The sequence below is a fragment of the Ambystoma mexicanum genome, chromosome 11, assembly GCF_040938575.1.
Source record: "Ambystoma mexicanum isolate Mex_15411 chromosome 11, UKY_AmexF1_1, whole genome shotgun sequence".
In the NCBI taxonomy this organism is placed as follows: domain Eukaryota; kingdom Metazoa; phylum Chordata; class Amphibia; order Caudata; family Ambystomatidae; genus Ambystoma; species Ambystoma mexicanum.
Window position 1 is genome coordinate 825,070,961 of NC_090934.1, and position 22,294 is coordinate 825,093,254.

The following is a 22,294-nucleotide window of genomic DNA, read 5'->3' on the forward strand; positions in this document are numbered from 1 at the left end:
CATGTGTGTTCTGCCTTTGGCCTGATTGCATTGCTATTTTTTTCTGATTGGCAGAAAACCTGAACTTTTTTCTGAAAAAGGCATGCCTCTCTTAGCACTGCAGTGCATTAGACTGCTCCCTTGCTTCCCTGAGTCCCCAAATACACAACCACCTTGGGCACAATAGAAGACACATTCCAGCAGATTTAGCAAGAGTGCACCAAGGATTCTATATGTAGGTACCTTGCTGAGAAGCAAGACCTGCAGTTGCATTCTTCTGTTAAAAGAGGGCAGCAGAGTGCACCAAGAGAACTTGGGGGAAGTAGCTTATGTTAACTACTTGCCATGCTCTTTATAGATCCCTCTGTTTGACTAGGTGAATTCTAATTTCTGGGGTAGAGTAAGCAATTTTTGGATCTAGATGCTGTGCGCAACAGGAATGCTATATACTGCACTGTACTGCTACTGAAAAGTTACCAATTTTACAGGATGTTCAGGTAAGCTTTGTTTCAGAAAACAACTTGCTAGAGGCCCTAGGACAGATTACTGGGACAAAGGAAGAGGGTTTGGGGATTAGCACATCTCCTATGAAAGGTAAAGTCACGCCCGAGACAACTCTGAGTGCCTCCTCAAATTCTAAGAAATGCGAACTGGGGTCCTACGCCTTTTATTGCCAGTGGATCTTTGTGTTTCAGACAAATGTGCACGCCTCCCAGAGCCCCTTGCAATGCACTTAGGGAAATGGGGGAAGGTGCTGTGAAGCCCTCTCGCTGACAATGTCTCTCTTGTCTATAATGTATCTATGAGAGAGAGAGAAATAGGCAATGCGAGAGTGAAAAAGTAAAATGGAAATGTGTCTACTGAGACCAGTATAAGGGGAAATCCTCACAATCCAGGACCGACAGTTGATTGGGAAGGCGCTTACAGGTTTCCGACACCAGACCGGTACCTGAACTCACAAACCCAAACTGCAAAGTGATGGGCATTGCCACTAGACTGCCGACCCCCTTTCGGGCCTCAGCATATATCCTTTAGTCACACCTAGAGTTCCCAGGACAGTGCAGCATTCAGCGATTACACGAAAATATTGACAGCGCTAGGAGGCCATGCAAATGGCAGAGGTATGCTTTACAAAGCCCACGTAGCGTGCACAAAACAGCACATCAGTCAGGCCCACTTGAAGAGATGGTCAAGAGGAAATACTTCTGCTGCATCCAGTAAAACATAGAGATTGGCCTGCTTTAAAGGTTGACCATGTCCTTCATGGGTGTCTGTCAATATGATACTTCCCTGCTGCAAAGCTTACATTCGAAACGCCAGAACAACTAGGCCCAGAGCATAAAGATGCAGTCAGGTTGAAATAACGAGATACTGAAGAGCAATTTTGTATTTCAGAGTGGGAAAAGGAAGTATGACCCCGACGTGATTTGAACACACAACCTTCTGATCTGGAGTCAGACGCTACCATTGCGCCACGAGGTCCTTGTGGCAATCCACCTGGTGTGTCTGATGACAGAATAAAGGTAGGAGACGTGCATGAACCTGCAGAGCCTCATTGCTTCTTTAAGTAGACTGGCTAGGATAGCTTCCTTCTGTGCATCAGTACACGCTGCAGCCAAACCCTTCCCATGAAGTCTTGATGTTTATGAATTGAATGGCAAGTTTTGAAAAACTAAAGCAAGCGAGAAGAATTGCTTGCAGTTTATTGGATTTTTTGGACGTCAGCAGACGAGACCTGCGAGAGGTAAACAGAAGTCCATAGTTGGTCACGCTGAATTTTTGAGCCAAAATGCACCGTCCCTGGGTGGGCTTCGGTTAACAGCCGAACGCGCTAACCGATTGCGCCACAGAGACTCATGCAGTTCTTACACAGGGGCCTGATTGGTGTGCTGTTTGCTTATGCTTCCCAGGCAACCTGAAAATATTTCTAAAATAGCTCTATTTCCCACAGCAAATCAGGGTATCAAGCACTTCCCTACCTCCCGTAATCCACAAACACAGGGGATTTAGTAGAGGACAGAGCCCATCAACAGTGCACCAAATGCCCTCTGTGTAGGCATAACTTGCTATGAGGAGAAAGCCACAGTTGCGCACTTGTGTTAAAAGGGGACAGTAGGCTAAACCCAGAGAACACGGGAGAAATGACTCAGGTTTACTGAGTGGAACACTCTGTGTCTTTGTGCCCAAAACAGCAGCGTCTTTTCGGTTAACAGCCGAACGCGCTAACCAATTGCGCCACAGAGACTCACTGGCATGTGTGTTCTGCCTTTGGCCTGATTGCATTGCTATTTTTTTCTGATTGGCAGAAAACCTGAACTTTTTTCTGAAAAAGGCATGCCTCTCTTAGCACTGCAGTGCATTAGACTGCTCCCTTGCTTCCCTGAGTCCCCAAATACACAACCACCCTGGGCACAATAGAAGACACATTCCAGCAGATTTAGCAAGAGTGCACCAAGGATTCTATATGTAGGTACCTTGCTGAGAAGCAAGACCTGCAGTTGCATTCTTCTGTTAAAAGAGGGCAGCAGAGTTCACCAAGAGAACTTGGGGGAAGTAGCTTATGTTAACTACTTGCCATGCTCTTTATAGATCCCTCTGTTTGACTGGGTGAATTCTAATTTCTGGGGTAGAGTAAGCAATTTTTGGATCTAGATGCTGTGCGCAACAGGAATGCTATATACTGCACTGTACTGCTACTGAAAAGTTACCAATTTTACAGGATGTTCAGTTAAGCTTTGTTTCAGAAAACAACTTGCTAGAGGCACTAAAACAGATTACTGGGACAAAGGAAGAGGGTTTGGGGATTAGCACATCTCCTATGAAAGGTACAGTCACGCCCGAGACAACTCTGAGTGTCACCTCAAATTCTAAGAAATGCAAACTAGGGACCTACGCTTTTTATTGCCAGTGGATCTTTGTGTTCAGACAAATGTGCACGCCTCCCAGAGCCCCTTGCAATGCACTTAGGGAAAGGGGGGAAGGTGCTGTGAAGCCCTCTCGCTGACAATGTCTCTCTTGTCTATAATGTAACTATGAGAGAGAGAGAAATAGGCAATGCGAGAGTGAAAAAGTAAAATGGAAATGTGTCTACTGAGACCAGTATAAGGGGAAATCCTCACAATCCAGGACCGACAGTTGATTGGGAGGGCGCTTACAGGTTTCCGACACCAGACCGGTACCTGAACTCACAAACCCAAACTGCAAAGTGATGGGCATTGCCACTAGACTGCCGACCCCCTTTCGGGGCCCCAGCATATATCCTTTAGTCACACCTAGAGTTCCCAGGACAGTGCAGCATTCAGCGATTACACGAAAATATTGACAGCGCTAGGAGGCCATGCAAATGGCAGAGGTATGCTTTACAAAGCCCACGTAGCGTGCACAAAACAGCACATCAGTCAGGCCCACTTGAAGAGATGGTCAAGAGGAAATACTTCTGCTGCATCCAGTAAAACATAGAGATTGGCCTGCTTTAAAGGTTGACCATGTCCTTCATGGGTGTCTGTCAATATGATACTTCCCTGCTGCAAAGCTTACATTCGAAACGCCAGAACAACTAGGCCCAGAGCACAAAGATGCAGTCAGGTTGAAATAACGAATTACTGAAGAGCAATTTTATATTTCAGAGTGGGAAAAGCAAATATGCCCCCGACGTGATTTGAACACGAAACCTTCTGATCTGGAGTCAGACGCGCTACCATTGCGCCACGAGGTCCTTGTGGCAATCCACCTGGTGTGTCTGATGACAGAATAAAGGTAGGAGACGTGCATGGACCTGCAGAGCCTCATTGCTTCTTTAAGTAGACTGGCTAGGATAGCTTCCTTCTGTGCATCAGTACACGCTGCAGCCAAACCCTTCCCATGAAGTCTTGATGTTTATGAATTGAATGGCAAGTTTTGAAAAACTAAAGCAAGCGAGAAGAATTGCTTACAGTTTATTGGATTTTTTGGACGTCAGCAGACGAGACCTGCGAGAGGTAAACAGAAGTTCATAGTTGGTCATGCTGAATTAACAGCCGAACGCGCTAACCGATTGCGCCACAGAGACTCATGCAGTTCTTACACAGGGGCCTGATTGGTGTGCTGTTTGCTTATGCTTCCCAGGCAACCTGAAAATATTTCTAAAATAGCTCTATTTCCCACAGCAAATCAGGGTATCAAGCACTTCCCTACCTCCCCTAATCCACAAACACAGGGGATTTAGTAGAGGACAGAGCCCATCAACAGTGCACCAAATGTCCTCTGTGTAGGCATAACTTGCTATGAGGAGAAAGCCACAGTTGCGCACTTGTGTTAAAAGGGGACAGTAGGCTGAACCCAGAGAACACGGGAGAAATGACTCAGGTTTACTGAGTGGAACACTCTGTGTCTTTGTGCCAAAAACAGCAGCGTCTTTTCGGTTAACAGCCGAACGCGCTAACCAATTGCGCCACAGAGACTCACTGGCATGTGTGTTCTGCCTTTGGCCTGATTGCATTGCTATTTTTTTCTGATTGGCAGAAAACCTGAACTTTTTTCTGAAAAAGGCATGCCTCTCTTAGCACTGCAGTGCATTAGACTGCTCCCTTGCTTCCCTGAGTCCCCAAATACACAACCACCTTGGGCACAATAGAAGACACATTCCAGCAGATTTAGCAAGAGTGCACCAAGGATTCTATATGTAGGTACCTTGCTGAGAAGCAAGACCTGCAGTTGCATTCTTCTGTTAAAAGAGGGCAGCAGAGTGCACCAAGAGAACTTGGGGGAAGTAGCTTATGTTAACTACTTGCCATGCTCTTTATAGATCCCTCTGTTTGACTAGGTGAATTCTAATTTCTGGGGTAGAGTAAGCAATTTTTGGATCTAGATGCTGTGCGCAACAGGAATGCTATATACTGCACTGTACTGCTACTGAAAAGTTACCAATTTTACAGGATGTTCAGGTAAGCTTTGTTTCAGAAAACAACTTGCTAGAGGCACTAAGACAGATTACTGGGACAAAGGAAGAGGGTTTGGGGATTAGCACATCTCCTATGAAAGGTACAGTCACGCCCGAGACAACTCTGAGTGCCGCCTCAAATTCTAAGAAATGCAAACTAGGGACCTACGCTTTTTATTGCCAGTGGATCTTTGTGTTTCAGACAAATGTGCACGCCTCCCAGAGCCCCTTGCAATGCACTTAGGGAAATGAGGGAAGGTGCTGTGCAACCCTCTCGCTGACAATGTCTCTCTTGTCTATAATGTATCTATGAGAGAGAGAGAAATAGGCAATGCGAGAGTGAAAAAGTAAAATGGAAATGTGTCTACTGAGACCAGTATAAGGGGAAATCCTCACAATCCAGGACCGACAGTTGATTGGGAGGGCGCTTACAGGTTTCCGACACCAGACCGGTACCTGAACTCACAAACCGAAACTGCAAAGTGATGGGCATTGCCACTAGACTGCCGACCCCCTTTCGGGGCCCCAGCATATATCCTTTAGTCACACCTAGAGTTCCCAGGACAGTGCAGCATTCAGCGATTACACGAAAATATTGACAGCGCTAGGAGGCCATGCAAATGGCAGAGGTATGCTTTACAAAGCCCACGTAGCGTGCACAAAACAGCACATCAGTCAGGCCCACTTGAAGAGATGGTAAAGAGGAAATACTTCTGCTGCATCCAGTAAAACATAGAGATTGGCCTGCTTTAAAGCTTGACCATGTCCTTCATGGGTGTCTGTCAATATGATACTTCCCTGGTGCAAAGTTTACATTCGAAACGCCAGAACAACTAGGCCCAGAGCACAAAGATGCAGTCAGGTTGAAATAACGAGATACTGAAGAGCAATTTTGTATTTCAGAGTGGGAAAAGGAAGTATGACCCCGACGTGATTTGAACACACAACCTTCTGATCTGGAGTCAGACGCGCTACCATTGCGCCACGAGGTCCTTGTGGCAACCTGGTGTGTCTGATGACAGAATAAAGGTAGGAGACGTGCATGGACCTGCAGAGCCTCATTGCTTCTTTAAGTAGACTGGCTAAGATAGCTTCCTTCTGTGCATCAGTACACGCTGCAGCCAAACCCTTCCCATGAAGTCTTGATGTTTATGAATTGAATGGCAAATTTTGAAAAACTAAAGCAAGCGAGAAGAATTGCTTGCAGTTTATTGGATTTTTTGGACGTCAGCAGACGAGACCTGCGAGAGGTAAACAGAAGTCCATAGTTGGTCACGCTGAATTTTTGAGCCAAAATGCACCGTCCCTGGGTGGGCTTGAACCACCAACCTTTCGGTTAACAGCCGAACGCGCTAACCAATTGCGCCACAGAGACTCATGCAGTTCTTACACAGGGGCCTGATTGGTGTGCTGTTTGCTTATGCTTCCCAGGCAACCTGAAAATATTTCTAAAATAGCTCTATTTCCCACAGCAAATCAGGGTATCAAGCACTTCCCTACCTCCCCTAATCCACAAACACAGGGGATTTAGTAGAGGACAGAGCCCATCAACAGTGCACCAAATGTCCTCTGTGTAGGCATAACTTGCTATGAGGAGAAAGCCACAGTTGCGCACTTGTGTTAAAAGGGGACAGTAGGCTGAACCCAGAGAACACGGGAGAAATGACTCAGGTTTACTGAGTGGAACACTCTGTGTCTTTGTGCCAAAAACAGCAGCGTCTTTTCGGTTAACAGCCGAACGCGCTAACCAATTGTGCCACAGAGACTCACTGGCATGTGTGTTCTGCCTTTGGCCTGATTGCATTGCTATTTTTTTCTGATTGGCAGAAAACCTGAACTTTTTTCTGAAAAAGGCATGCCTCTCTTAGCACTGCAGTGCATTAGACTGCTCCCTTGCTTCCCTGAGTCCCCAAATACACAACCACCTTGGGCACAATAGAAGACACATTCCAGCAGATTTAGCAAGAGTGCACCAAGGATTCTATATGTAGGTACCTTGCTGAGAAGCAAGACCTGCAGTTGCATTCTTCTGTTAAAAGAGGGCAGCAGAGTGCACCAAGAGAACTTGGGGGAAGTAGCTTATGTTAACTACTTGCCATGCTCTTTATAGATCCCTCTGTTTGACTGGGTGAATTCTAATTTCTGGGGTAGAGTAAGCAATTTTTGGATCTAGATGCTGTGCGCAACAGGAATGCTATATACTGCACTGTACTGCTACTGAATAGTTGCCAATTTTACAGGATGTTCAGGTAAGCTTTGTTTCAGAAAACAACTTGCTAGAGGCACTAAGACAGATTACTGGGACAAAGGAAGAGGGTTTGGGGATTAGCACATCTCCTATGAAAGGTACAGTCACGCCCGAGACAACTCTGAGTGTCACTTCAAATTTTAAGAAATGCAAACTAGGGACCTACGCTTTTTATTGCCAGTGGATCTTTGTGTTTCAGACAAATGTGCACGCCTCCCAGAGCCCCATGCAATGCACTTAGGGAAATGGGGGAAGGTGCTGTGCAACCCTCTCGCTGACAATGTCTCTCTTGTCTATAATGTATCTATGAGAGAGAGAGAAATAGGCAATGCGAGAGTGAAAAAGTAAAATGGAAATGTGTCTACTGAGACCAGTATAAGGGGAAATCCTCACAATCCAGGACCGACAGTTGATTGGGAGGGCGCTTACAGTTTTCCGACACCAGACCGGTACCTGAACTCACAAACCCAAACTGCAAAGTGATGGGCATTGCCACTAGACTGCCGACCCCCTTTCGGGGCCCCAGCATATATCCTTTAGTCACACCTAGATTTCCCAGGACAGTGCAGCATTCAGCGATTACACGAAAATATTGACAGCGCTAGGAGGCCATGCAAATGGCAGAGGTATGCTTTACAAAGCCCACGTAGCGTGCACAAAACAGCACATCAGTCAGGCCCACTTGAAGAGATGGTAAAGAGGAAATACTTCTGCTGCATCCAGTAAAACATAGAGATTGGCCTGCTTTAAAGGTTGACCATGTCCTTCATGGGTGTCTGTCAATATGATACTTCCCTGCTGCAAAGCTTACATTCGAAACGCCAGAACAACTAGGCCCAGAGCATAAAGATGCAGTCAGGTTGAAATAACGAGATACTGAAGAGCAATTTTGTATTTCAGAGTGGGAAAAGGAAGTATGACCCCGACGTGATTTGAACACACAACCTTCTGATCTGGAGTCAGACGCTACCATTGCGCCACGAGGTCCTTGTGGCAATCCACCTGGTGTGTCTGATGACAGAATAAAGGTAGGAGACGTGCAGAGCCTCATTGCTTCTTTAAGTAGACTGGCTAGGATAGCTTCCTTCTGTGCATCAGTACACGCTGCAGCCAAACCCTTCCCATGAAGTCTTGATGTTTATGAATTGAATGGCAAGTTTTGAAAAACTAAAGCAAGCGAGAAGAATTGCTTACAGTTTATTGGATTTTTTGGACGTCAGCAGACGAGACCTGCGAGAGGTAAACAGAAGTTCATAGTTGGTCACGCTGATTTTTTGAGCCAAAATGCATCGTCCCTGGGTGGGCTTGAACCACCAACCTTTCGGTTAACAGCCGAACACGCTAACCGATTGCGCCACAGAGACTCATGCAGTTCTTACACAGGGGCCTGATTGGTGTGCTGTTTGCTTATGCTTCCCAGGCAACCTGAAAATATTTCTAAAATAGCTCTATTTCCCACAGCAAATCAGGGTATCAAGCACTTCCCTACCTCCCCTAATCCACAAACACAGGGGATTTAGTAGAGGACAGAGCCCATCAACAGTGCACCAAATGTCCTCTGTGTAGGCATAACTTGCTATGAGGAGAAAGCCACAGTTGCGCACTTGTGTTAAAAGGGGACAGTAGGCTGAACCCAGAGAACACGGGAGAAATGACTCAGGTTTACTGAGTGGAACACTCTGTGTCTTTGTGCCAAAAACAGCAGCGTCTTTTCGGTTAACAGCCGAACGCGCTAACCAATTGCGCCACAGAGACTCACTGGCATGTGTGTTCTGCCTTTGGCCTGATTGCATTGCTATTTTTTTCTGATTGGCAGAAAACCTGAACTTTTTTCTGAAAAAGGCATGCCTCTCTTAGCACTGCAGTGCAGTAGACTGCTCCCTTGCTTCCCTGAGTCCCCAAATACACAACCACCTTGGGCACAATAGAAGACACATTCCAGCAGATTTAGCAAGAGTGCACCAAGGATTCTATATGTAGGTACCTTGCTGAGAAGCAAGACCTGCAGTTGCATTCTTCTGTTAAAAGAGGGCAGCAGAGTGCACCAAGAGAACTTGGGGGAAGTAGCTTATGTTAACTACTTGCCATGCTCTTTATAGATCCCTCTGTTTGACTGGGTGAATTCTAATTTCTGGGGTAGAGTAAGCAATTTTTGGATCTAGATGCTGTGCGCAACAGGAATGCTATATACTGCACTGTACTGCTACTGAATAGTTACCAATTTTACAGGATGTTCAGGTAAGCTTTGTTTCAGAAAACAACTTGCTAGAGGCACTAAGACAGATTACTGGGACAAAGGAAGAGGGTTTGGGGATTAGCACATCTCCTATGAAAGGTACAGTCACGCCCGAGACAACTCTGAGTGTCACTTCAAATTTTAAGAAATGCAAACTAGGGACCTACGCTTTTTATTGCCAGTGGATCTTTGTGTTTCAGACAAATGTGCACGCCTCCCAGAGCCCCATGCAATGCACTTAGGGAAATGGGGGAAGGTGCTGTGCAACCCTCTCGCTGACAATGTCTCTCTTGTCTATAATGTATCTATGAGAGAGAGAGAAATAGGCAATGCGAGAGTGAAAAAGTAAAATGGAAATGTGTCTACTGAGACCAGTATAAGGGGAAATCCTCACAATCCAGGACCGACAGTTGATTGGGAGGGCGCTTACAGGTTTCCGACACCAGACCGGTACCTGAACTCACAAACCCAAACTGCAAAGTGATGGGCATTGCCACTAGACTGCCGACCCCCTTTCGGGGCCCCAGCATATATCCTTTAGTCACACCTAGAGTTCCCAGGACAGTGCAGCATTCAGCGATTACACGAAAATATTGACAGCGCTAGGAGGCCATGCAAATGGCAAAGGTATGCTTTACAAAGCCCACGTAGCGTGCACAAAACAGCACATCAGTCAGGCCCACTTGAAGAGATGGTAAAGAGGAAATACTTCTGCTGCATCCAGTAAAACATAGAGATTGGCCTGCTTTAAAGGTTGACCATGTCCTTCATGGGTGTCTGTCAATATGATACTTCCCTGCTGCAAAGCTTACATTCGAAATGCCAGAACAACTAGGCCCAGAGCACAAAGATGCAGTCAGGTTGAAATAACGAGATACTGAAGAGCAATTTTATATTTCAGAGTGGGAAAAGCAAATATGCCCCCGACGCTTCTGATCTGGAGTCAGACGCGCTACCATTGCGCCACGAGGTCCTTGCGGCAGTTCACCTGGTGTGTCTGATGACAGAATAAAGGTAGGAGACGTACATGCACCTGCAGAGCCTCATTGCTTCTTTAAGTAGACTGGCTAGGATAGCTTCCTTCTGTGCATCAGTACACGCTGAAGCCAAACCCTTCCCATGAAGTCTTGATGTTTATGAATTGAATGGCAAGTTTTGAAAAACTAAAGCAAGCGAGAAGAATTGCTTGCAGTTTATTGGATTTTTTGGACGTCAGCAGACGAGACCTGCGAGAGGTAAACAGAAGTTCATAGTTGGTCATGCTGAATTTTTGAGCCAAAATGCATCGTCCCTGGGTGGGCTTGAACCACCAACCTTTCGGTTAACAGCCGAACGCGCTAACCGATTGCGCCACAGAGACTCATGCAGTGCTTACACTGGGGCCTGATTGGTGTGCTGTTTGCTTATGCTTCCCAGGCAACCTGAAAATATTTCTAAAATAGCTCTATTTCCAACAGCAAATCAGGGTATCAAGCACTTCCCTACCTCCCGTAATCCACAAACACAGGGGATTTAGTAGAGGACAGAGCCCATCAACAGTGCACCAAAGCCCTCTGTGTAGGCATAACTTGCTATGAGGAGAAAGCCACAGTTGCGCACTTGTGTTAAAAGGGGACAGTAGGCTGAACCCAGAGAACACGGGAGAAATGACTCAGGTTTACTGAGTGGAACACTCTGTGTCTTTGTGCCCAAAACAGCAGCGTCTTTTCGGTTAACAGCCGAACGCGCTAACCAATTGCGCCACAGAGACTCACTGGCATGTGTGTTCTGCCTTTGGCCTGATTGCATTGCTATTTTTTTCTGATTGGCAGAAAACCTGAACTTTTTTCTGAAAAAGGCATGCCTCTCTTAGCACTGCAGTGCATTAGACTGCTCCCTTGCTTCCCTGAGTCCCCAAATACACAACCACCTTGGGCACAATAGAAGACACATTCCAGCAGATTTAGCAAGAGTGCACCAAGGATTCTATATGTAGGTACCTTGCTGAGAAGCAAGACCTGCAGTTGCATTCTTCTGTTAAAAGAGGGCAGCAGAGTGCACCAAGAGAACTTGGGGGAAGTAGCTTATGTTAACTACTTGCCATGCTCTTTATAGATCCCTCTGTTTGACTGGGTGAATTCTAATTTCTGGGGTAGAGTAAGCAATTTTTGGATCTAGATGCTGTGCGCAACAGGAATGCTATATACTGCACTGTACTGCTACTGAAAAGTTACCAATTTTACAGGATGTTCAGGTAAGCTTTGTTTCAGAAAGCAACTTGCTAGAGGCCCTAGGACAGATTACTGGGACAAAGGAAGAGGGTTTGGGGATTAGCACATCTCCTATGAAAGGTACAGTCACGCCCGAGACAACTCTGAGTGCCTCCTCAAATTCTAAGAAATGCGAACTGGGGTCCTACGCCTTTTATTGCCAGTGGATCTTTGTGTTTCAGACAAATGTGCACGCCTCCCAGAGCCCCATGCAATGCACTTAGGGAAATGGGGGAAGGTGCTGTGAAGCCCTCTCGCTGACAATGTCTCTCTTGTCTATAATGTATCTATGAGAGAGAGAGAAATAGGCAATGCGAGAGTGAAAAAGTAAAATGGAAATGTGTCTACTGAGACCAGTATAAGGGGAAATCCTCACAATCCAGGACCGACAGTTGATTGGGAGGGCGCTTACAGGTTTCCGACACCAGACCGGTACCTGAACTCACAAACCCAAACTGCAAAGTGATGGGCATTGCCACTAGACTGCCGACCCCCTTTCGGGGCCCCAACATATATCCTTTAGTCACACCTAGAGTTCCCAGGACACTGCAGCATTCAGCGATTACACGAAAATATTGACAGCGCTAGGAGGCCATGCAAATGGCAGAGGTATGCTTTACAAAGCCCACGTAGCGTGCACAAAACAGCACATCAGTCAGGCCCACTTGAAGAGATGGTAAAGAGGAAATACTTCTGCTGCATCCAGTAAAACATAGAGATTGCCCTGCTTTAAAGGTTGACCATGTCCTTCATGGGTGTCTGTCAATATGATACTTCCCTGCTGCAAAGTTTACATTCGAAACGCCAGAACAACTAGGCCCAGAGCACAAAGATGCAGTCAGGTTGAAATAACGAGATACTGAAGAGCAATTTTGTATTTCAGAGTGGGAAAAGGAAGTATGACCCCGACGTGATTTGAACACACAACCTTCTGATCTGGAGTCAGATGCGCTACCATTGCGCCACGAGGTCCTTGTGGCAATCCACCTGGTGTGTCTGATGACAGAATAAAGGTAGGAGACGTACATGCACCTGCAGAGCCTCATTGCTTCTTTAGGTAGACTGGCTAGGATAGCTTCCTTCTGTGCATCAGTACACGCTGCAGCCAAACCCTTCCCATGAAGTCTTGATGTTTATGAATTGAATGGCAAGTTTTGAAAAACTAAAGCAAGCGAGAAGAATTGCTTGCAGTTTATTGGATTTTTTGGACGTCAGCAGACGAGACCTGCGAGAGGTAAACAGAAGTTCATAGTTGGTCATGCTGAATTTTTGAGCCAAAATGCATCGTCCCTGGGTGGGCTTGAACCACCAACCTTTCGGTTAACAGCCTAACGCGCTAACCGATTGCGCCACAGAGACTCATGCAGTGCTTACACTGGGGCCTGATTGGTGTGCTGTTTGCTTATGCTTCCCAGGGAACCTGAAAATATTTCTAAAATAGCTCTATTTCCCACAGCAAATCAGGGTATCAAGCACTTCCCTACCTCCCGTAATCCACAAACACAGGGGATTTAGTAGAGGACAGAGCCCATCAACAGTGCACCAAATGTCCTCTGTGTAGGCATAACTTGCTATGAGGAGAAAGCCACAGTTGCGCACTTGTGTTAAAAGGGGACAGTAGGCTGAACCCAGAGAACACGGGAGAAATGACTCAGGTTTACTGAGTGGAACACTCTGTGTCTTTGTGCCAAAAACAGCAGCGTCTTTTCGGTTAACAGCCGAACGCGCTAACCAATTGCGCCACAGAGACTCACTGGCATGTGTGTTCTGCCTTTGGCCTGATTGCATTGCTATTTTTTTCTGATTGGCAGAAAACCTGAACTTTTTTCTGAAAAAGGCATGCCTCTCTTAGCACTGCAGTGCATTAGACTGCTCCCTTGCTTCCCTGAGTCGCCAAATACACAACCACCTTGGGCACAATAGAAGACACATTCCAGCAGATTTAGCAAGAGTGCACCAAGGTTTCTATATGTAGGTACCTTTCTGAGAAGCAAGACCTGCAGTTGCATTCTTCTGTTAAAAGATGGCAGCAGAGTGCACCAAGAGAACTTGGGGGAAGTAGCTTATGTTAACTACTTGCCATGCTCTTTATAGATCCCTCTGTTTGACTCGGTGAATTCTAATTTCTGGGGTAGAGTAAGCAATTTTTGGATCTAGATGCTGTGCGCAACAGGAATGCTATATACTGCACTGTACTGCTACTGAAAAGTTACCAATTTTACAGGATGTTCAGGTAAGCTTTGTTTCAGAAAACAACTTGCTAGAGACACTAAGACAGATTACTGGGACAAAGGAAGAGGGTTTGGGGATTAGCACATCTCCTATGAAAGGTACAGTCACGCCCGAGACAACTCTGAGTGTCACCTCAAATTCTAAGAAATGCAAACTAGGGACCTACGCTTTTTATTGCCAGTGGATCTTTGTGTTTCAGACAAATGTGCACGCCTCCCAGAGCCCCTTGCAATGCACTTAGGGAAATGGGGGAAGGTGCTGTGAAGCCCTCTCGCTGACAATGTCTCTCTTGTCTATAATGTATCTATGAGAGAGAGAGAAATAGGCAATGCGAGAGTGAAAAAGTAAAATGGAAATGTGTCTACTGAGACCAGTATAAGGGGAAATCCTCACAATCCAGGACCGACAGTTGATTGGGAGGGCGCTTACAGGTTTCCGACACCAGACCGGTACCTGAACTCACAAACCCAAACTGCAAAGTGATGGGCATTGCCACTAGACTGCCGACCCCCTTTCGGGGCCGCAGCATATTTCCTTTAGTCACACCTAGAGTTCCCAGGACAGTGCAGCATTCAGCGATTACACGAAAATATTGACAGCGCTAGGAGGCCATGCAAATGGCAGAGGTATGCTTTACAAAGCCCATGTAGCGTGCACAAAACAGCACATCAGTCAGGCCCACTTGAAGAGATGGTAAAGAGGAAATACTTCTGCTGCATCCAGTAAAACATAGCGATTGGCCTGCTTTAAAGGTTGACCATGTCCTTCATGGGTGTCTGTCAATATGATACTTCCCTGCTGCAAAGCTTACATTCGAAACGCCAGAACAACTAGGCCCAGAGCACAAAGATGCAGTCAGGTTGAAATAACGAGATACTGAAGAGCAATTTTATATTTCAGAGTGGGAAAAGCAAATATGACCCCGACGTGATTTGAACACGCAACCGTCTGATCTGGAGTCAGACGCGCTACCATTGCGCCACGAGGTCCTTGTGGCAGTCCACCTGGTGTGTCTGATGACAGAATAAAGGTATGAGACGTACATGCACCTGCAAAGCCTCATTGCTTATTTAAGTAGACTGGCTAGGATAGCTTCCTTCTGTGCATCAGTACACGCTGCAGCCAAACCCTTCCCATGAAGTCTTGATGTTTATGAATTGAATGGCAAGTTTTGAAAAACTAAAGCAAGCGAGAAGAATTGCTTGCAGTTTATTGGATTTTTTGGACGTCAGTAGACGAGACCTGCGAGAGGTAAACAGAAGTTCATAGTTGGTCATGCTGAATTTTTGAGCCAAAATGCATCGTCCCTGGGTGGGCTTGAACCACCAACCTTTCGATTAACAGCCGAACGCGCTAACCGATTGCGCCACAGAGACTCATGCAGTGCTTACACTGGGGCCTGGTTGGTGTGCTGTTTGCTTATGCTTCCCAGGCAACCTGAAAATATTTCTAAAATAGCTCTATTTCCCACAGCAAATCAGGGTATCAAGCACTTCCCTACCTCCCCTAATCCACAAACACAGGGGATTTAGTAGAGGACAGAGCCCATCAACAGTGCACCAAATTTCCTCTGTGTAGGCATAACTTGCTATGAGGAGAAAGCCACAGTTGCGCACTTGTGTTAAAAGGGGACAGTAGGCTGAACCCAGAGAACACGGGAGAAATGACTCAGGATTACTAAGTGGAACACTCTGTGTCTTTGTGCCAAAAACAGCAGCGTCTTTTCGGTTAACAGCCGAACGCGCTAACCAATTGCGCCACAGAGACTCACTGACATGTGTTTTCTGCCTTTATCCTGATTGCATTGTTATTTTTTTCTGATTGGCAGAAAACCTGAACTTTTTTCTGAAAAAGGAATGCCTTTCTTAGCACTGCAGTGCATTAGACTGCTCCCTTGCTTCCCTGAGTCCCCAAATGCACAACCACCTTGGGCACAATAGAAGACACATTCCAGCAGATTTAGCAAGAGTGCACCAAGGATTCTATATGTAGGTACCTTGCTGAGAAGCAAGACCTGCAGTTGCATTCTTCCGTTAAAAGAGGGCAGCAGAGTGCACCAAGAGAACTTGGGGGAAGTAGCTTATGTTAACTACTTGCCATGCTCTTTATAGATCCCTCTGTTTGACTGGGTGAATTCTAATTTCTGGGGTAGAATAAGCAATTTTTGGATCTAGATGCTGTGCGCAACAGGAATGCTATATACTGCACTGTACTGCTACTGAAAAGTTACCAATTTTACAGGATGTTCAGGTAAGCTTTGTTTCAGAAAACAACTTGCTAGAGGCCCTAGGACAGATTACTGGGACAAAGGAAGAGGGTTTGGGGATTAGCACATCTCCTATGTAAGGTACAGTCACGCCCGAGACAACTCTGAGTGCCACCTCAAATTCTAAGAAATGCGAACTAGGGTCCTACGCTTTTTATTGCCAGTGGATCTTTGTGTTTCAGACAAATGTGCACGCCTCCCAGAGCCCCTTGCAATGCACTTAGGGAAATGGGGGAAGGTGCTGTGAAGCCCTCTCGCTGACAATGTCTCTTTTGTCTATAATGTATCTATGAGAGAGAGAGAAATAGGCTATGCGAGAGTGAAAAAGTAAAATGGAAATGTGTCTACTGAGACCAGTATAAGGGGAAATCCTCACAATCCAGGACCGACAGTTGATTGGGAGGGCGCTTACAGGTTTCCGACACCAGACCGGTACCTGAACTCACAAACCCAAACTACAAAGTGATGGGCATTGCCACTAGACTGCCAACCCCCTTTCGGGGCCCCAGCATATATCCTTTAGTCACACCTAGAGTTCCCAGGACAGTGCAGCATTCAGCGATTACACGAAAATATTGACAGCGCTAGGAGGCCATGCAAATGGCAGAGGTATGCTTTACAAAGCCCAGGTAGCGTGCACAAAACAGCACATCAGTCAGGACCACTTGAAGAGATGGTAAAGAGGAAATACTTCTGCTGCATCCAGTAAAACATAGAGATTGGCCTGCTTTAAAGGTTGACCATGTCCTTCATGGGTGTCTGTCAATACGATACTTCCCTGCTGCAAAGCTTACATTCGAAACGCCAGAACAACTAGGCCCAGAGCACAAAGATGCAGTCAGGTTGAAATACCGAGATACTGAAGAGCAATTTTGTATTTCAGAGTGGGAAAAGCAAACATGACCCCGACGTGATTTGAACACGCAACCTTCCGATCTGGAGTCAGACGCGCTACCATTGCGCCACGAGGTCCTTTGCAGTCCACCTGGTGTGTCTGATGACAGAATAAAGGTAGGAGACGTACATGCACCTGCAGAGCCTCATTGCTTCTTTAAGTAGACTGGCTAGGATAGCTTCCTTCTGTGCATCAGTACACGCTGCAGCCAAACCCTTCCCATGAAGTCTTGATGTTTATGAATTGAATGGCAAGTTTTGAAAAACTAAAGCAAGCGAGAAGAATTGCTTGCAGTTTATTGGACGTCAGCAGACGAGACCTGCGAGAGGTAAACAGAAGTTCATAGTTGATCAAGCTGAATTTTTGAGCGGAAATGCATCGTCCCTGGGTGGGCTTGAACCACCAACCTTTCGGTTAACAGCAGGACGCGCTAACCGATTGCGCCACAGAGACTCATGCAGTGCTTACACTGGGGCCTGATTGGTGTGCTGTTTGCTTATGCTTCCCAGGCAACCTGAAAACATTTCTAAAATAGCTCTATTTCCCACAGCAAATCAGGGTATCAAGCACTTCCCTACCTCCCCTAATCCACAAACACAGGGGATTTAGTAGAGGACAGAGCCCATCAACAGTGCACCAAATGTCCTCTGTGTAGGCATAACTTGCTATGAGGAGAAAGCCACAGTTGCGCACTTGTGTTAAAAGGGGACAGTAGGCTGAACCCAGAGAACACGGGAGAAATGACTCAGGATTACTAAGTGGAACACTCTGTGTCTTTGTGCCAAAAACAGCAGCGTCTTTTCGGTTAACAGCCGAACGCGCTAACCAATTGCGCCACAGAGACTCACTGACATGTGTTTTCTGCCTTTATCCTGATTGCATTGCTATTTTTTTCTGATTGGCAGAAAACCTGAACTTTTTTCTGAAAAAGGCATGCCTCTCTTAGCACTGCAGTACATTAGACTGCTCCCTTGCTTCCCTGAGTCCCCAAATACACAACCACCTTGGGCACAATAGAAGACACATTCCAGCAGATTTAGCAAGAGTGCACCAAGGTTTCTATATGTAGGTACCTTGCTGAGAAGCAAGACCTGCAGTTGCATTCTTCTGTTAAAAGAGGGCAGCAGAGTGCACCAAGAGAACTTGGGGGAAGTAGCTTATGTTAACTACTTGCCATGCTCTTTATAGATCCCTCTGTTTGACTGGGTGAATTCTAATTTCTGGGGTAGAATAAGCAATTTTTGGATCTAGATGCTGTGCGCAACAGGAATGCTATATACTGCACTGTACTGCTACTGAAAAGTTACCAATTTTACAGGATGTTCAGGTAAGCTTTGTTTCAGAAAACAACTTGCTAGAGGCCCTAGGACAGATTAGTGGGACAAAGGAAGAGGGTTTGGGGATTAGCACATCTCCTATGTAAGGTACTGTCACGCCCGAGACAACTCTGAGTGCCACCTCAAATTCTAAGAAATGCGAACTAGGGTCCTACGCTTGTTATTGCCAGTGGATCTTTGTGTTTCAGACAAATGTGCACGCCTCCCAGAGCCCCTTGCAATGCACTTAGGGAAATGGGGGAAGGTGCTGTGAAGCCCTCTCGCTGACAATGGCTCTCTTATCTATAATGTATCTATGAGAGAGAGAGAAATAGGCAATGCGAGAGTGAAAAAGTAAAATGGAAATGTGTCTACTGAGACCAGTATAAGGGGAAATCCTCACAATCCAGGACCGACAGTTGATTGGGAGGGCGCTTACAGGTTTCCGACACCAGACCGGTACCTGAACTCAAAAACCCAAACTGCAAAGTGATGGGCATTGCCACTAGACTGCCAACCCCCTTTCGGGGCCCCAGCATATATCCTTTAGTCACACCTAGAGTTCCCAGGACAGTGCAGCATTCAGCGATTACACGAAAATATTGACAGCGCTAGGAGGCCATGCAAATGGCAGAGGTATGCTTTACAAAGCCCACGTAGCGTGCACAAAACAGCACATCAGTCAGGCCCACTTGAAGAGATGGTAAAGAGGAAATACTTCTGCTACATCCAGTAAAACATAGAGATTGGCCTGCTTAAAGGTTGACCATGTCCTTCATGGGTGTCTGTCAATATGATACTTCCCTGCTGCAAAGCTTACATTCGAAACGCCAGAACAACTAGGCCCAGAGCACAAAGATGCAGTCAGGTTGAAATACCGAGATACTGAAGAGCAATTTTGTATTTCAGAGTGGGAAAAGCAAATATGACCCCGACGTGATTTGAACACGCATCCTTCTGATCTGGAGTCAGACGCGGTACCATTGCGCCACGAGGTCCTTGTGGCAGTCCACCTGGTGTGTCTGATGACAGAATAAAGGTAGGAGACGTACATGCACCTGCAGAGCCTCATTGCTTCTTTAAGTAGACTGGCTAGGATAGCTTCCTTCTGTGCATCAGTACACCCTGCAGCCAAACCCTTCCCATGAAGTCTTGATGTTTATGAATTGAATGGCAAGTTTTGAAAAACTAAAGCAAGCGAGAAGAATTGCTTGCAGTTTATTGGATTTTTTGGACGTCAGCAGACGAGACCTGCGAGAGGTAAACAGAAGTTCATAGTTGGTCATGCTGAATTTTTGAGCCAAAATGCATCGTCCCTGGGTGGGCTTGAACCACCAACCTTTCGGTTAACAGCCGAACGCGCTAACCGATTGCGCCACAGAGACTCATGCAGTCCTTACACTGGGGCCTGATTGGTGTGCTGTTTGCTTATGCTTCCCAGGCAACCTGAAAATATTTCTAAAATAGCTCTATTTCCCACAGCAAATCAGGGTATCAAGCACTTCCCTACCTCCCCTAATCCACAAACACAGGGGATTTAGTAGAGGACAGAGCCCATCAACAGTGCACCAAATGTCCTCTGTGTAGGCATAACTTGCTATGAGGAGAAAGCCACAGTTGCGCACTTGTGTTAAAAGGGGACAGTAGGATGAACCCAGAGAACACGGGAGAAATGACTCAGGTTTACTGAGTGGAACACTTTGTGTCTTTGTGCCAAAAACAGCAGCGTCTTTTCGGTTAACAGCCGAACGCGCTAACCAATTGCGCCACAGAGACTCACTGGCATGTGTGTTCTGCCTTTGGCCTGATTGCATTGCTATTTTTTTCTGATTGGCAGAAAACCTGAACTTTTTTCTGAAAAAGCCATGCCTCTCTTAGCACTACAGTGCATTAGACTGCTCCCTTGCTTCCCTGAGTCCCCAAATACACAACCACCTTGGGCACAATAGAAGACACATTCCAGCAGATTTAGCAAGAGTGCACCAAGGTTTCTATATGTAGGTACCTTGCTGAGAAGCAAGACCTGCAGTTGCATTCTTCTGTTAAAAGAGGGCAGCAGAGTGCACCAAGAGAACTTGGGGGAAGTAGCTTATGTTAACTACTTGCCATGCTCTTTATAGATCCCTCTGTTTGACTGGGTGAATTCTAGTTTCTGGGGTAGAGTAAGCAATTTTTGGATCTAGATGCTGTGCGCAACAGGAATGCTATATAATGCACTGTACTGCTACTGAAAAGTTACCAATTTTACAGGATGTTCAGGTAAGCTTTGTTTCAGAAAACAACTTGCTAGAGGCCCTAGGACAGATTACTGGGACAAAGGAAGAGGGTTTGGGGATTAGCACATCTCCTATGAAAGGTACAGTCACGCCCGAGACAACTCTGAGTGCCACCTCAAATTCTAAGAAATGCGAACCAGGGCCTTACGCTTTTAATTGCCAGTGGATCTTTGTGTTTCAGACAAATGTGCACGCCTCCCAGAGCCCCATGCAATGCACTTAGGGAAATGGGGGAAGGTGCTGTGCAACCCTCTCGCTGACAATGTCTCTCTTGTCTATAATGTATCTATGAGAGAGAGAGAAATAGGCAATGCGAGAGTGAAAAAGTAAAATGGAAATGTGTCTACTGAGACCAGTATAAGGGGAAATCCTCACAATCCAGGACCGACAGTTGATTGGGAGGGCGCTTACAGGTTTCCGACACCAGACCGGTACCTGAACTCACAAACCGAAACTGCAAAGTGATGGGCATTGCCACTAGACTGCCGACCCCCTTTCGGGGCCCCAGCATGTATCCTTTAGTCACACCTAGAGTTCCCAGGACAGTGCAGCATTCAGCGATTACACGAAAATATTGACAGCGCTAGGAGGCCATGCAAATGGCAGAGGTATGCTTTACAAAGCCCACGTAGCGTACACAAAACAGCACATCAGTCAGGCCCACTTGAAGAGATGGTAAAGAGGAAATACTTCTGCTGCATCCAGTAAAACATAGAGATTGGCCTGCTTTAAAGGTTGACCATGTCCTTCATGGGTGTCTGTCAATATGATACTTCCCTGCTGCAAAGTTTACATTCGAAACGCCAGAACAACTAGGCCCAGAGCACAAAGATGCAGTCAGGTTGAAATAACGAGATACTGAAGAGCAATTTTGTATTTCAGAGTGGGAAAAGCAAATATGACCCCGACGTGATTTGAACACGCAACCTTCTGATCTGGAGTCAGACGCGCTACCATTGCGCCACGAGGTCCTTGGCAGTCCACCTGGTGTGTCTGATGACAGAATAAAGGTAGGAGACGTACATGCACCTGCAGAGCCTCATTGCTTCTTTAAGTAGACTGGCTAGGATAGCTTCCTTCTGTGCATCAGTACACGCTGCAGCCAAACCCTTCCCATGAAGTCTTGATGTTTATGAATTGAATGGCAAGTTTTGAAAAACTAAAGCAAGCGAGAAGAATTGCTTGCAGTTTATTGGACTTTTTGGACGTCAGCAGACGAGACCTGCGAGAGGTAAACAGAAGTTCATAGTTGGTCACGCTGAATTTTTGACCCAAAATGCATCGTCCCTCGGTGGGCTTGAACCACCAACCTTTTGGTTAACAGCCGAACGCGCTAACCGATTGCGCCATAGAGACTCATGCAGTGCTTACATTGGGGCCTGATTGGTGTGCTGTTTGCTTATGCTTCCCAGGCAACCTGAAAATATTTCTAAAATAGCTCTATTTCCCACAGCAAATCAGGGTATCAAGCACTTCCCTACCTCCCCTAATACACAAACACAGGGGATTTAGTAGAGGACAGAGCCCATCAACAGTGCACCAAATGCCCTCTGTGTAGGCATAACTTGCTATGAGGAGAAAGCCACAGTTGCGCACTTGTGTTAAAAGGGGACAGTAGGCTGAACCCAGAGAACACGGGAGAAATGACTCAGGTTTACTAAGTGGAACACTCTGTGTCT

General features: G+C 46.2%; 13 non-coding genes across 13 annotated transcripts; all 13 read right to left on the reverse strand.

Moving 5' to 3' along the window:
* Positions 1-3,622: 3,622 nt before the first annotated feature.
* Positions 3,623-3,694, reverse strand: TRNAW-CCA (transfer RNA tryptophan (anticodon CCA)). The gene has a single exon. It is a non-coding gene; the product is annotated as a tRNA-Trp (tRNA).
* Positions 3,695-5,817: 2,123 nt separating this feature from the next.
* TRNAW-CCA (transfer RNA tryptophan (anticodon CCA)) lies at positions 5,818-5,889 on the reverse strand. Its single transcript has one exon. It is a non-coding gene; the product is annotated as a tRNA-Trp (tRNA).
* Positions 5,890-6,198: 309 nt separating this feature from the next.
* Positions 6,199-6,272, reverse strand: TRNAN-GUU (transfer RNA asparagine (anticodon GUU)). Its single transcript has one exon. It is a non-coding gene; the product is annotated as a tRNA-Asn (tRNA).
* Positions 6,273-8,435: 2,163 nt separating this feature from the next.
* On the reverse strand, positions 8,436-8,509 carry TRNAN-GUU (transfer RNA asparagine (anticodon GUU)). The gene has a single exon. It is a non-coding gene; the product is annotated as a tRNA-Asn (tRNA).
* A 2,158-nt stretch (positions 8,510-10,667) lies between these two features.
* Positions 10,668-10,741, reverse strand: TRNAN-GUU (transfer RNA asparagine (anticodon GUU)). The gene has a single exon. It is a non-coding gene; the product is annotated as a tRNA-Asn (tRNA).
* Positions 10,742-12,530: 1,789 nt separating this feature from the next.
* Positions 12,531-12,602, reverse strand: TRNAW-CCA (transfer RNA tryptophan (anticodon CCA)). Its single transcript has one exon. It is a non-coding gene; the product is annotated as a tRNA-Trp (tRNA).
* Positions 12,603-12,915: 313 nt separating this feature from the next.
* TRNAN-GUU (transfer RNA asparagine (anticodon GUU)) lies at positions 12,916-12,989 on the reverse strand. Its single transcript has one exon. It is a non-coding gene; the product is annotated as a tRNA-Asn (tRNA).
* Positions 12,990-14,779: 1,790 nt separating this feature from the next.
* Positions 14,780-14,851, reverse strand: TRNAW-CCA (transfer RNA tryptophan (anticodon CCA)). Its single transcript has one exon. It is a non-coding gene; the product is annotated as a tRNA-Trp (tRNA).
* A 313-nt stretch (positions 14,852-15,164) lies between these two features.
* Positions 15,165-15,238, reverse strand: TRNAN-GUU (transfer RNA asparagine (anticodon GUU)). The gene has a single exon. It is a non-coding gene; the product is annotated as a tRNA-Asn (tRNA).
* Positions 15,239-17,028: 1,790 nt separating this feature from the next.
* TRNAW-CCA (transfer RNA tryptophan (anticodon CCA)) lies at positions 17,029-17,100 on the reverse strand. The gene has a single exon. It is a non-coding gene; the product is annotated as a tRNA-Trp (tRNA).
* Positions 17,101-19,265: 2,165 nt separating this feature from the next.
* Positions 19,266-19,337, reverse strand: TRNAW-CCA (transfer RNA tryptophan (anticodon CCA)). The gene has a single exon. It is a non-coding gene; the product is annotated as a tRNA-Trp (tRNA).
* Positions 19,338-19,650: 313 nt separating this feature from the next.
* On the reverse strand, positions 19,651-19,724 carry TRNAN-GUU (transfer RNA asparagine (anticodon GUU)). The gene has a single exon. It is a non-coding gene; the product is annotated as a tRNA-Asn (tRNA).
* A 1,790-nt stretch (positions 19,725-21,514) lies between these two features.
* Positions 21,515-21,586, reverse strand: TRNAW-CCA (transfer RNA tryptophan (anticodon CCA)). The gene has a single exon. It is a non-coding gene; the product is annotated as a tRNA-Trp (tRNA).
* Between the last annotated feature and the right edge of the window lie 708 nt (positions 21,587-22,294).